This window comes from Mustela lutreola, chromosome 11, assembly GCF_030435805.1.
Source record: "Mustela lutreola isolate mMusLut2 chromosome 11, mMusLut2.pri, whole genome shotgun sequence".
Lineage (NCBI taxonomy): Eukaryota > Metazoa > Chordata > Mammalia > Carnivora > Mustelidae > Mustela > Mustela lutreola.
The window spans coordinates 13,447,286-13,462,575 of NC_081300.1; the positions used below are offsets into that span (position 1 = coordinate 13,447,286).

At 43.0% G+C, this 15,290-nt stretch overlaps 1 protein-coding gene across 1 annotated transcript in view; it reads right to left on the reverse strand.

The window, feature by feature from the left end:
- PHLPP1 (PH domain and leucine rich repeat protein phosphatase 1) overlaps window positions 1–15,290 on the reverse strand; it is a 206,032-nt gene that overhangs the window by 79,498 nt on the left and 111,244 nt on the right. The gene's annotated exons all lie outside the window — the stretch shown is intronic.

The following is a 15,290-nucleotide window of genomic DNA, read 5'->3' on the forward strand; positions in this document are numbered from 1 at the left end:
CTAGGGCAGAAAGGCCACTCCTTATCTGCGATCAGTCTGATGTCCTTTTCTGTTACCAAACTCCAGCTTTCTCTTTCCCAATTACCAGGCGGCGGCAGGGCAGGGTCCTCAGGAGTGTGACTCTGGGGTCCGTGTGCAGCTTTATGTCCCAGCTCCGCGACTTTGGCGCTGAGACGACATGATTCATGGAGCCCGCCAAACTGCAGTTTTCTCACGTGTGTAAGAGGAGTTAGTGACGCGGACATGGGCAAGCCGGCCGGGAAACTGCATTCAGTACGGGGTGACTGTCAGTACTACCACCATCAGTACTGCTACTACCACCAAATGGAATGATTCACACCTTACATCTACTGAAATCCAAATTCTCCTGAAGCTAAAAAGGTATTTGGAGGTAAATTTGCAGAAAACCTATTCTGCTGACGGCATATTTGAGGTTAGAAAGAAATTACTGTGCACCCGTGAGAGCTAAGGGAAGGGAAGAGTGGGGTAAGAACAGCCTGGCAGGGCTCAACTCAAAAAAGACTTTACAGGGACACCTGGGTGACTCAATCAGTTAAGTGTCTTTGGTTGAGGTCATGATGCGAGGGTCCTGGGATCCGGTCCTGCATCAGGCTCCCTGCTCAGCATTGCTTGCGCATTTCCTGCTTGTGCTCGCATGTTCTTTCTCTGACGTATAAATAAATAAAATCTAATTTTTTTAAAAAAGGACTTTATAGAGGAAGTCTGAGTCTGCTTTTAGCAATGTTATCTTTCCCTGAATTTTCACTATTAAATAAGAAAAAGAAGAAATTATTTTCCACAAAAAAGAAGGGAGGGAGATTGGAAGGGAGAGGAGGAGGGAAAAAGAAAATCCAGAACGGGCCAAATCACCCGTATACACTAAAACACGTGAAAAGAGCTATGAGGAATGCGATGGCCCTGAAAGGCAGGTGCAAACGCTCACAGGAACTGTTCTCAGGAGGAAAGGGGGCACACTCGTTGAGCACACAAGGGCGTGCCACGCCTCCTACCACCCGCGGTACAACAGTAAACCCGGCTGACGCTCTCCACCCCGAGCGAGCGTGCCGCAAGAGAAGGAGAGGGGAATCGGGTAGTCCATGACTGTGGTTACAATAATCTTAAGTATGTGATCTAAGAAGTCAGGGAAGGTTTCCCAAAGGACCTCATGTCCAAGCTCAAACTTGAAACTCGAGTGGAAATCTGTTTTCATCTGTCCCAAGTCCTTTTTCCCGATCTTCCTATAGAAGTCCTCCAGGACCCTGGGATCCTGACAGCTTTGAACCAAGGTTGTTCCCCTCTGACTACATGGATAGGCACGTACCCCAGGCCTGAGCAGCCACAGTACCCCACCCACTGAACCCACGGGTCCATCCAATAGGTAGTGGCACGTAACCCCAGCTAGGCTAACCAGAGGCCTTCTCGGGGGGTTATATATTCTGAAGCCAGGAGAAAGGGAACACACACACACACACACACACACACACACACACACACCCCTCTCCACGTATTATGTATAAATAGCTATGGGGAAGTAACTATTAACCACATAAACCCCACTGTGGTCACGTACCAAATTAATGCTAGCCATTGCTTCTATCTGAGTAGGAAGGAGAAAGGAAGTAAGAAGGGGAAGATAAGAGATTTGGAATTTATAGGAAACAATTATTTCCTTATAAGAGGGACAACGGAAGATTAGGAAGTAACTATGAAAATGTGTTAACAACTGGGGAAGACCAGTACAAGAAAATGGTGAAATTATCCTTTGTGCTCTTCCGTGTACATGTGTGTATGTGCTTACTTTGGGGAAAAAATGTAATTTCAATGAAAATTTCAGTTAAAGCAGAAAACGGATGAGGGCAGTCTTCTGGCTTTCCTTGCATTCAGTGTTCTACTGGGTGGCACATCAGGGGCAACTGTCACCAAGGGATCCCTTTAACCCACTGTGGTGGGCTGAACAGAGGCCCCAAAAAGGAGGTGAGGCAGACAAAAACACAGATTTCCACATCCCACTCCCTGAAATCTGTAAGTACTATCTTCTGTGGCAAGAGTGAATATTGACTTATCTGACGAACTATGTATCCTTATTGAGAGAGAGGCAGAGGGAGTTTTGAGATAGAAGAACAGAAATCAATGTGCCCGTATGGGGGCAGAGACAGGAGTAATACGGGCAAGCTGAAGAATGTTCAGAGCCACCAGAAGCTGGAAGAGGCATGGAATGGGTCCTCCTCCCCTAGAGCCTTCAAAGGAGTATGGCTTTGCCAACACCTTAATTTTGGACTTCTGGCCTCCAGAACTGCATCAATTTCTGTTGTTTTCAAGTCACCAAGGTTCTGTTAGTTTGGAAACTAATACACCCTTCATAATTTCTGCCAGAGTACTTCTCATTTTATTCATTCAACACGTTTGTTGAGCACCTCCTACGTGCCGGTGACTGCCGACCTAGGTGAGCATTTGGTACGCTTCGGTAAACAAAGTTAAGATCCCTGCCTTCAAACATAAGTAAACTGTATGTTAAAAATTGGCAAATACTATGGAAAAAAACAGAGCAAGGAAATGGGGGTCAGGACTGTTGGGAAAGTGGTAGGTTCTGCTTAAATAGTTTGGTCACAGTGGGCCCCACTAAAAAGGTGACATTTAGACGTGAAAGGCACGAGGAAGTTAGCTGGAAAGATTTGTCTAGGGGAACACTCCTGGAAGAGGAAGTAGCAAGGGTAAAGGCCCTAAAAAGGGACGTTCCTGGCATGTTCGAGGGGCATCATGGAGCCCAGCGGGGTAAGGGGGGTGTGGCCGGTAGTGAGATCAGAAAGGTAAGGGGGCGGGGGTGGGCAGCAGGTTGGGCAGGACTTTTTCAGTGACTGTAAACACTCCGGCTTTTAATGTGAGCCAAATGGGAAGCATGGAAAAGTTCTGAAAATGTCTGATTCTAGACCACAAGCTCCATAAGGAGCCTATTTTGTTCACTGATAGACCCTGTTATAGTCAGCACTTGGTGAGACCCTCGAAAAAAATACCTGTCAGAGGAGCGGCGCCTGGACTAGTCCCAGCCCCTCGTGCCTCACCAGCTTGCGCCTGACCCCCTACTGTGTGTGTTCTTTGCCACGGAGACTACTTTGTGGGGAGCAAACCCCATTTCCACGGAGGTGTCACACGACACACTCTCCTCATTCCGGACCTCAAGCCGTCGCCACTGGGGACACGGGGGAAGAGCCCCATCGGCAAGAGCAGCGTGGGGCGGTCGGAGCGGAGCCGGAACAGCCCCAGCAAGGACAGAGGACAGCGACAGGGCAGTGAGCTGCCAAGGTGCCCACCAGAGCTACTGCGGGCTGCCCCTCCCCCAGGCCTCTGCAGAAAAGGGGAGATTAAAATGCTCCCGCCCAGCCCAGCCCGGGTGCACAGGGATACGCCACAAAGAGATCTACTCAAGTCCCGTGGGAGAAAACGATCACTTGGACCAAAGAGGCTGTGTGACCGACATACATGTCACTTATTAAAACCAAGATCCTTCATAGGAAAGACCTAAATAAGTAACAAAAATAAGTCAGAAATCCACCTGGCTATGCCTCAGAGCAAGTAGCCTTTTACTACTATTTTCTTCAAAGTAGTAGGAATTACAATAATACTAGCTAACATGTAGGGGTGCTTCAGTTGTCGGGGGGGCTCCTCTCCTAACTGCTTTAGCCATCCTAGTTAACCTTCACTACAACTCAGTGCGGCAATGACTTCCCCTCATCTCAAAGACAAAGGGAAAGCCGAGTCACCGAGCGCGGCCCACGGTTGCACTGCGAGCAGTGGCAGAAGCCCAGTTTGAACGTGGACCTGTACTTCTAACTCCCACAATAAAATGATACTCTGACCCCCCAGACCATGGCACAGATGATCAGAGCTCATCCCTAGGATAAGCTTGAGCCTCAGCAATGGCAGTTGACGTAGCAGTGACCGAAGACAGTCCTCCTGGAGAGAAGCAGAGAGCGTCTGCTGACCGCAGCCTTCAGGGAAGGGTTGACGCCCCATGGAGGTGCTGTTCCTTGACCTCATGGGCTCTGCCCACTCCTGTCTACACAGCCTGTCATCTGGGCAGCTGCGATGCCAGCGGGCAAGCACTTCTTCAAATTTTAAAAGGTTCTAGGAAACGTTAAAAAGGTCATAGAAATTTAGAAAGTGAAAGAAAAAGGCACACACCAAAATTGCCTCAAATCTTTGTTATAGAAAGGGACCCCTAAGGGACCTCACGATTAAATACAAAATCCTTTTAGGTAAAAGCGACTGTACTTCTAATGCACCTCTCGACATCAAGACAGTGGAAGACACAAGCAACTTGACATGCTGAAGAAAGGAACAGTCGTGACCACACTCGGGGCATGTGAATGTTCTATCACTTCCAAGCCATGTGGCTCTAGGTAGGTCACTTCATCTGTCTGTCCTTGGCTCCCTCATCACTGAAGTGGAACAGATAGCACCTCCCCTGGGAAGAGTCAACAAGCTGCTGTAAATAATACTTCTCTCATTTTAAGACAAGCAGGAGAGGCTCTGCAGACCAAGTACCCCTTGACCAATACCCACAGCGGCTCGCGGTACAGACCTGTAACACGCGCAAAGGGACAACAGCACGAACCACCGCTCTTGTCACCTTGAGCGGGTCCACAGATACAGCTTGGTCAACGGCAGAGCACACCGGCAATGAGGCTCTCAGACCGTCCATGAACTACACATGACAGGATTCAAGGGTTAGAAGATCGGTTCAGTGTAACTGCGGATGAGGAAATCAGTGCTAATCTAGATTAATAGCAAAACTTTTTCTTTTTAAGATTTTTATTTATTTATTTGACAGAGAGAGAGAGATAGCAAGAGAGGGAACATAAGCAGGGGAGTGGGAGAGGGAGAAGCAGGCTTCCCGCAGAGCAGGGAGCCCCATGTGGGGCTTGATCCCAGGACCCTGGGATCACGACCTGAGCCCAAGGCAGATGCTTAATAACTGAGCCACCCAGGTGCCCAAACAGCAAACTTTTTTTGCTTCCAACTATTTCTAACATGCTCCTCAGGGCAACACGTTCCTTAGTTGTTTCTCGGCAAGCCTTTAGGGCACTTATATCAAAACTGGTCTCGGCCCTGAGTCCAGCTGAGCTGCATTTCTAAACCAAGACATGTCTCCTAACCTAACCAATCCTGCTACGCTTTTGAGGTTATCACCTTCCCCAGTAACAGGACTGTCCTCCGCGTTATTCCCATTATTCCTGACGTCCCCTTAGTGAGCAATCATCTTTTATTGGCAAGGGAAAGTTTAGAAAAACATTCATGTGACTTTTTGTTATTGTTGTTACCAATATACTTTAGTGAAGGGGCATTTATCCTTATTATGGGCCTAGCATGCTCAAAATTAAGCAAAATGACCCTGAAAGCCTTGCTGAAATAGCATGAGGAATTCCACTTGTGCAAAGTAAAAGACACTGTGCACCAGCACAATGAGTCATTAACTGCTCCGGCCTAACCTTCAGTGGCTTGGGAAATGATGCCCCCGCTACAGGGACAGTCTCTGGAGAGGTCACTAGACTGCTCTAAAAAATTCTTAACCTCTTAACTGACCTAGTTTTAATTCTCACCCCCTAAAAACTGCTTTGGGAAGGAATGAGGTGGGGGAATATAAATTTAGAAGAGTGTTCACTGATCTTCCAGCTAAGCATTCTAGCAACTTATTTCAACTCCGTCCTCATGGACAGTTCTAGAATACTTTTTATCAAACCGAAGTTTCCATTTTTAGTAAAATTCAAATTATCACTGCTCTATAACATGCAATCATTTAAGAATTTTTCTACAAATATATAAAAAATCCCTTCAATGGACCCCAGACCTTTTCTGCAATGACATCTTGTTTCTTGATCCTGTACTAACGCTACCATTTTATAAAATCTGTTTAACAACAGATGAAGAAACTTTTGTATAAAATTAATTACAATATATACATTAATAGGAGCTACTAATGAATAATAATTAATAATTAGTAATTAAAATACACTAATAGGAGCAAAGCAAGGAGCCGATGTTCTTAAAGCACTGTTAAAGCAACAGGCTGTAAGGATATAGAAAAAACAAGACTGAGAAATTTAGACTAAGAGCTCCACCTAAGTATCCCGACCCCTCTTTGCCAGGGGAGTGGAGGCGATGTGGACGAATGAATCTTTTGACACATGTTTATCATCTGCCTCTACGAACCAGGCACTAGGCTTGGTCCTGGAGAGGTGGCACTCTGTGTCTTCAAAAGCTTGGTCCCTGAGGACACCGGCACAACGGTGTGATGAGGGCACCCAGAGCAAGACAATCCCAGCACCTACCCTCCCCTCCCTTGCCCAGGCACATGGGCAGAGTCTTGCACATGGCCACCAAGAGCAGACACAAGTTTGGTGTTTGTGCAGGGAGCTCGGGGCACGGCCTCCTCTGGAAATGCAGACCTGGCGCCACCTTTCCCAGAGCCAGAAGCGACAGGGAAGAACCACAAGGAGATGGCACCGCCAGGCTCCCAGGATCACTCCAGGGTCACGCCAGCAGTTATCTCCGCTCCGCACACACAAACCCCATTGTGTTCCTGAGTAACAACAGAAAAACAGAGCTCGGCCTGGGCGGAGATCAAATCTGAACTCGGAGTTCCTTCCTCATTTCCTTATTGGCAAACTAGGTGTAAACAGTCCCTCTAGACAGTGGCCACCTGCGAAAGTGGCATCTCCCTGACCACGGGGAAGGGAAAAGATGGCCAACCACCAAAAAACTTAAATTCTAGCTTTCTAGTAAAAGAAATGATGTAAATGTATACTTAAATGATTCTACTATCAGAAATGAGCTGCTTGTTTTGTATTTTAAGTTCCAAGTCTAACATACGAGGTCCAGCATGTTAGACACAGACAGATCACTGACATTTTCCCAATTATTCTGTGATTCCTTACTTCATTAAATTATAAATCAGACTAGTGCGTAGAAGAACTCAACTCTTCCGAGGAGATGTAGGAAATGCAATACTCTGGGTTACAAATATTGGGATCTTCCAAGATAAGCAAATATATAATGGTAACTAAACTTGTACGGATATATATATATGTTTATACATATTATATTTACATTGGTCTAAATACTCAGACTAAAATGACTTAACCTCATAATAGTAACACGACTAGATACAGAGATGTGGTTAACCATACATGGTAAATTCCCAAGACAGCAACACTTGACCAGTTTTTGAAGAACCAGACAGCAAGCAGTCCCCCCAACAATGAAATCAATTTAATCTGCCTTGGATGACTCCAACAGCTCCTTGAATTTCTTAAATACATCTTGGTCACCATTTTAGAAGTCCGACGATCAGAGCACTGGGGGTCGCACTCACGCCCCTGGCTGCATACCCTGCACTACAGACTGGGTGACAAACCACCCTTCTTCTACACGGAGCTGCCCGGACTCAGCGGACAACTGTGTAGGTGAAGTACTTCCCTTTGACATTTTCAGGACATTTCAGTTGTTATTTGAGTCTTGGTTTGTTCGGTCCCCTCGGGCCACTGTTAAACACTGGAAGCACAATTATAGAGAAAAGAGCAAGGGAGCAGCCCTTCCTGCATAAAGCGGGACTGGACACCTCCCACCTTTGTGACCCCATCTGCAAAACGGAGATGTGACAGTGTCTCCTCCAGACTTATTGCTCTCTTCTGGGAAGCCTCATGTGGCAGAGTCTAGTGAGTGCTTACCTCACGGGGTTGATTAAAGCAGCTGGAAGGGTGCTTGGCACACAGAAAAAGGCACCAAAACCTGAGCTATTGCTACTGGCATTACTGCAGTCACTGCTAGATCAATTCATCAGGCGAAGTGATTTTATGAACAAAATACATCAACAAGTTGGTGGTAAAAACAAAAATTGTTTTATTTGGCGTTGACCTCACGAAGGAATAACTGATTCACTCTGGACTGAGTATGTGAAGCAAGGAAATGAGGGTCATAGCCTCCGGGCTCATGGGCTGGCATCGCAAGTACCGCCATGGATAAACGAGATACGCCCACAGGAAGCTGAAGTAGGGACCGGGAACCACATGACAGAGGGACTTGCTGGAACTACCAGAGATGCTCCTCCCGAAAACAGACCGCTAAGGGGTGGCAGAGGGCATGGAAATCATAGTAACTTCAGTATTCAGAGGCTATCGAACAGAATTATCCTGTGTTATACCAGAGACCAAACCTGGATCAGTGGGTTGAAGCCACAGGGTAGAGACTTCATCTCTCTGAGAAGGAAGAACTGTCTGGTCAGACACTACAAGTGTCTGAAACACTGTAGACATTTTTAGAAGGGAAGAAGTCTGGGAGTCCAGAAGGTCCTTTCTGAATCTTGAATTTAAGTCTCTGAAGTAAGAGCACTTGATTGTGGCCACAATTTAAGGTTAAACTAAAGAACACTTTCAAAGAAAATACCAAATAATTGTAAAGATAATTATTCCAGAAAACTACAACAGGTAATATTATGTTTTTGGTGCCTATTCTACAAGGGCCCTTTCCAATCTTAAAATACTATGTTGCAACTTTAAAACACAGCTGTAAGGCCCTCGCTTGACATGGAGAATGCATTTTATTAAAGGTGGTAAAAATATACAGATAAAATCCACATGAGGAATACATTTCTTCCATTTGCTGAGACCCTGAACTAGAAGTTGAGCCTAGAAGAGCGTCCAGCATCAAGAAAGAGTGGAATCCATCTTCCTTCTTCTCTCCCTCCCGCCCCACGTCTCTCAGGGCAACTGTGTAGTAACTCCAACAAAAGTGCAGAAGAAAGGGGAGGGGGTGAGAAGACCCAGAGAGGCAAGATGGAGACACAGGAAATCAGTTTTACCCAGTTAATGCAGGAGCCGGCAGCGTCTCACAAACGTATGCCTCTTTTGTTAGGGAATGGTAAACAATCTAGGTATTTTTTTTTATAGTGCATAAAATTAGATTATAAAACTTTGGAGAAAATAAAATGTAACGGCTTTAAACTGAAATGACTCAGATTCAAGGAAAAACCCCTCCTTTAAGAATATGTTAACTAAGATTTCAGAACCAGTAGTTGCCACAGGAAAAAAGAATAGACAGGATTAGCAATGTGGAAATAAGATGAAGCATAATTATAACCACAAAGAGAGCATCTTAGTATTTTTACTAACCTAATCACAGTTTTATGTAGTACAAAAACAAAACTTAATGCAATCTAAAATATTTCATTAGCTTAAATTCAAAGCAGAATTCCTAAATTTCCTAATTTCATAAATTGTTGCTCATATCCATAATAAGGAAAGATTCCATAACATGAACTAACATGAACTTTTATGTAACAAATCCATTACTATGTTAGAAAGTTAGTTATCATATTTGATAACTTATAATTGAATTTCCCCCAGGAAATGACATGGACCTAGCAGGAAACAATCTAGACAGGCCAGTACTTTTTAAACTTTAGTTAGCTTCTATTTTTTTTATTTCTCATGCCGCTCAGACAACTGTGATATGACTATATTTTCACATTTTACACAGCTGTACCTTTGTACCTACTTTATACCTCTCCTTGAAATGCCCTTCCCTTCTTGTCTTTGTACTGAACTCCTATCCATCCTTCAGAACTCAATTTGCCCATTACCCCCTTGAAGTCTTCGTGTACCCAAACAGCTCATATACTGAGTTTCCAAATTTTTCTCACATCTTCACTACAGAGTTGGTACAAGAACAAATTCCTTGAGATGGGGTGATATAGTATAAGCTAAAACCCATGTCACACAGTTTCACTTAAGCTTCTACCACAGATCTGCTGGACTGTCCTTGGTCAAATGGTCCTTAATTCTCTATCTAAAGAATAGGTATAAAATGTGAAGTGAAAGTTTCTAAAAAACAAACAAATGAACACCAATAAAAACAAAAAAACAAACCAAAAAAAGCCCGAATTTCTTAGCAGAAATGTGTTGAGAGCAAAGCCTCTTATCATCATTAACTCAGCGTAAACAACTACAGCACAATCCCTAAAAGACAGGTTTCAAATCATGCTGACAAAAAGCAGCATACTCCCTAATCTACACTTCAAATTAAGAGGCAAATAATGTGTAAAAGATGACTACCTAATCTCACAGGGTTCCTTGCAGCTCTAAGGACATAAATCTTCCTGTTGGAAACCTTAATCCTATTACATTAGAATGACTGGACTCAAGTAGTTAGGGAAGTATTCCTGGAGTGAAATCCTGGAGTGAAAAAAACACTATTTTTAAGCACATGAAAGCAAAAGTTCATTTGAGATTCACCATATACTTTATTCTTATTTAAAGGGGTGATATTTACTCATTACTTCATGTGATCTTTAATTCAGCATGAAATGTGGCCCTGACTTGCCTACACTATTTGTATTAGGAGGGAACCCAATATATCGAGGCAACCAAAAAGTTCACTGCAGTGACAAAAACAAAACAAAACAAAAAACAAGAGGCTTTGAATAAATATTATACTACAGTTAATACTGGAAGAAAGACAGGAGAGAGAGTCCCTGTGGTAGCCACAGCCCCTGGAAAATGCCACCAGGTCAGCCCCTGATCAACACGGAGGGAGACGCGTACACAAGCTATGCTGCCCGATGGGGTGTGAGTTAGTCAGGAAGGGCCATATAACATACACGCATAACACAAGTGCTCACGGCCGATAATTACAGAAGGTGGGTCACAGGTACGCAGCTGCTACTACACTATTATGTCCGCTTCTAAACATCTGACATTTTCCATAATAAAAAGTTAGAGACATATTCATGCACAACACCCAATCCATGATCCGAATCCCCACTTTTTAAGTCTTCTCTGAAATAAAGAAACAGACTGTAAACTGGGACAATACAGTGCTGTAGAAGTAACTAACGTTTAATAAAAAATCAAGTATGCTCAGGCTATAGACTCGCATAAAGATTATCTGCGAAAAGAATTCACAGGATGAATCAACATGTCCAAAACTAATGCCTTCCAAAAAGTGGGCCACAAAGATAGACGTCAAGGTCAACGTTTCTATAATGTCACCCGTGTGTTTGGTGGGAGTTCTTCCGCAGCTCCCCTTCCTCTCTCCAAGCCCAGCCCAGCCTTCCACCAAGCCCAGCCTTCCTCCCACTGCTCAGAAAACATACTGAAGACATGCACCCGTGCTGAGCCAACAGAGCCCTTTTTTACATTGCATACAAGGGGGTGTTTACCGAATTTTTAAAGCATGTCATGCGTTAATATTTTGGGGATGACTTTACAATCAATATCGTAATCCTCCCAAAGGAGCTGTTTTCTTCACAGTAACTACCGCTAACGCCCACCCAAAACAAAAACTCCAAAGAAGTGCCTTGGGTATTACTTTTGCAAGCAATAGTAAGTGCTAGGATTAAATTTTAAAAATAATAAGTATATAAAGGCCTATTGTGGTAGAACATATCTAATATAAATTCTTATAAATTTATACACTTTATAAATTTTCCCCAAATCAAATGAAACAAATTAGAAGATTAACACTTCTCTTTTCGCTAAGTCCAGAAGCATAAACTGAAAATAAAGGATTTCCCTTTTAAATTAATTATCTAATTCCTTTTAATTTAAAAATCATTGGAATTGGTTCTCTTTGTCCTCCTACCCAGAATGAGGTGGGGATGGTCATTAAAAATCAGAAACTCAGATATTTCTTTCTGTTGTTTTTCTTTCAGATTCTTATCAAAATGAATCTCATTTGAACATTAAGATGTACGACAGATGAATGGATAAAGAAGATATGGGGTATATGTACAATGGAATACTACTCAGCCATCAAACAAAAATGAAATCTTGCCATTTGCAATGTGGATGGAACTGGAGGATATTACTGCTAAGCAAAATAAATCAATCAGAGAAAGACAATTATCAAATGATCTCACTCCCGTGTGAATTTAAGAAACAAAACAGAAGATCATAGGAAAAAGAGGGGAAAATAATACAAGACAAAATCAGAGAGAGACACAAACCATAAGAGACTCTTAATTTTAGGAAACAAACTGAGGGTGGGGGACAGAGTAACAGGGTGATGGACACTAAGGAGGGCACGTGATGTGATGAGCACTGGGTGTTACAGAAGACTGATGAATCAGTCTGTACCTCTGAAACTAACAACACATTATATGTTAATAATTTGAACTTAAATTTTAAAAAAGATTAAAAGATAATCAATAAAGAGAAAAAAATAAACATTAGGATGTACAGACAATCCATTCTATGCTGCGTTTCTCAGTAAGAAAAAGAAAGTCTCCACATAACCTTGAACGACTAAACTGCGTAACTTCCTGATGCTTGCAGACATGAGGAAGAACAGAGGCGGTGGCAACAGAAGCTGGAAGTACAGTAGCTCGTAAAAGTCAGTTCTGGCCACTCCAAATTCCCCACAAGCACATACTCCCCGACGGACAGAGCTTTTCAGCATCCTCTCGCCAGTAGCCCCAACCTGCTCTCCCAGGATGCTGGATTAAAGAAAAAGATCAGATCACAGGACCACCCTTAATAGATGAAGTTTAAAGAAGAGCATGGCTGTTTTATATGGGATCCATATCCAAATAGGGAGCTCTCACCCTGATTTCTTACAGAATATCTAAGCTCTACAACCAGCACCTTATAACTCATTTCTCCTTTAATTCACTAACCATAACAACTTCTAAAAACCTTTGAAATGTGTATCTGGTGTTTAAGAATGGAGAAAGGAAAGGCAGTGTACCTAAAATATACATTTAGCAAGATGTTCTGCCCTCTGTCCCTAACCCCTGACTTTTCAGGAAGAAATCTTTCTCCCCAGTGTCTGCCATCCCAAGTTCTGTTACCCCAAAAGGCTGCTATGGCTGTTAAGAACAGCAAAAAGTCCTTTGTTCCGATAAACCAAGCATATGTGTGTCTTTATCTGCTTAAAGTAAATATAAAAACAGGTAGTACTTTAAAAAAAAGATTATCTGGCCAATTGGTGATAACAGCAGGAATGATGGCCATGAAACTGTTTCATGTATTTATTCATTCTCATACACACAACCTAGATGTGCCAGGATAAGTCTACCATGCACATATTTGACCTAAGCCCTAAGAGGTAAGGACTATTCCTATTCCCTTTACCAAATGAAAAGGCCTAAACTTTAGAAGCTTCGACAGTGTCAGGGCCAGTGAATGGCAGAATCTACATCGGCCTTAGTTTGAAACCCAAACTCCTCACTCCCACACTATTTGGCTTCTGCAAACATTCAGAGCCTTACTGAAGGGAAAGGAAGTTCAGATTCTAATTTGAATTCATTCTTACTAATACCAGCCAACTACTAGTTAACTACTTAATAATACTAGTAATTTAAGGTAATTAGCTTACATTCCCTCCTGGAAGCACCCACCCACCCTTGTGTGAAACGCAAGCTGCAGCCTCGCTGTGTCCGTGTACACTTGTGAATGATCTTCTGCTTGCGGCCGCATGACACATCCGTCCCTCTCTAACAGCCGTACGACCATCAGTGAAGAGGAAACAGACACCACCAGTCGTCCACCCCGTCACCATCACCTTCTCGGTCACAGTTCTCCTCCTAGCCTCCGCCTTCTCCTCCTGAGAGGCCTGGCCCTGAGTCTGTTCATGGTTTGGATGATCAGAGAGAGAGAGAGAGCACCTCGTTCCAGACACACTCTCCTATTAGACCCTGGAGATGGTCTATCGCCCAACCGGCAACAGTGAAGACTACTAACCAAGCTAACACGTGACCTTTACGATCACCAACCACAACTTAGAAATCAACAATTTCCACACCCCATTAAAGAGACATTTCATAATCCACTCTTCTGCCTCACCTCTTTGCTGTCTCTCTAGAAACAAACTCTTTGAAGTTAAAAAACTGTGTTTGGCCATTGTTTTAAAGGTGCCAATATAAAAAGTCCAATTAGTGCTATGGTTTCTGACTGAGGCTACCATTTACCTCCTCATTCAAAGCAGAACCTAGAAGCCATTTTTTATTCTAACCTTTTCCTCATGCTTGGTATGTAACTATCATTAATCCTGTCACTCAATCTTCAAAACATATCCCAAAACACACCTATCCACTTTTTTCGGTTTCTTCTCTCATCTCTTGCCTAAAAGCCACAAGAGCCTCCCGCCAGCCAAACCCCGCCTCCCTCCCTCCGCATCCTCCACAACAGCGAAGTCAGATGCCGCAACTTTCCGGAAGACAGCTCTTTTAAATGGCTTGCCATCGTGTCAAGAATAGGATCCAGACTCTTTACCCTGGTCCGTAACGTAAGACCCCTGCCTTCCCTGACTGCACATCCCTTGGTCCAGTCTCAGCCCTCTCCCACTCTCTTCTCTGCTGGAGAATTCCTCCCATGACATCTTCAAAAAACTCCCATAACATCTTCAAATACTTCTTTCCTTAAAGTTCCAGTTTTAACGTCCCCTCCTCAGAAAGAATTATTCCTCCTCCATTATTCTCTGCCATAATAACTTGTATTACAGCACTGTGATTATTTGATGTTTTCTTTGTGCGTTTACTTATTTATCATTTGTTTTCCCCCAAAGTAAGTGCTTCCAAGAGAGGGTAATTAGACTTATTCTCTTCTATATTCCAGGACATAGAACACACAAGTGACATACAGTAGGTGCTTAATAAATGCTTGCTAGCTTTAGAACAGTGACTTATCAATTGTGTGGATGTTTAATATAAAAGACTATTAAACTTAATACCTATTAATCTTTTTTTATTATTGTTTCAATCAAAACAATGTGTCATTGGTAAGCTCAATAATTTACATATATTTATTTAGATCTTTATCCATGTTTTAAGAATTTATACCTCTGACCTGTTCCAAAAAGAATGCAAAACAGGTCACTATGACACTGCATTTGATTTAAAAGATCAAAACATCTCCATATTGGACATTCTACAAAATACCTGACCAATACTCTTCAAAACTGTCAAGGTCATTAAAAAAACATAGGAAGACTGAAAAACTCTCACAGACCAGAGGAGACAAAGGAGACATGACAGTCAAATGCAATGCGGTACCCTGGATTAAACCCTGGAAATGGAAAAAGACATTAATGGAAAAACTAGTAAAATCCAAGTAAATCTTGGAGTTTGATAGTTCAGAGTAATGTGTTAATATTGGTTTCTTAGCTTTGGCAAATCTATCATGGTAATGGAAGATGCTTGGGAAACTGGGTGGGGCTATGTGGAAACTCCCTGTACTATCTTTACAACTTTTTTGTAAACAGAAAATTATTCCAAAATAAAAAGTTTATTTTAAAAAATC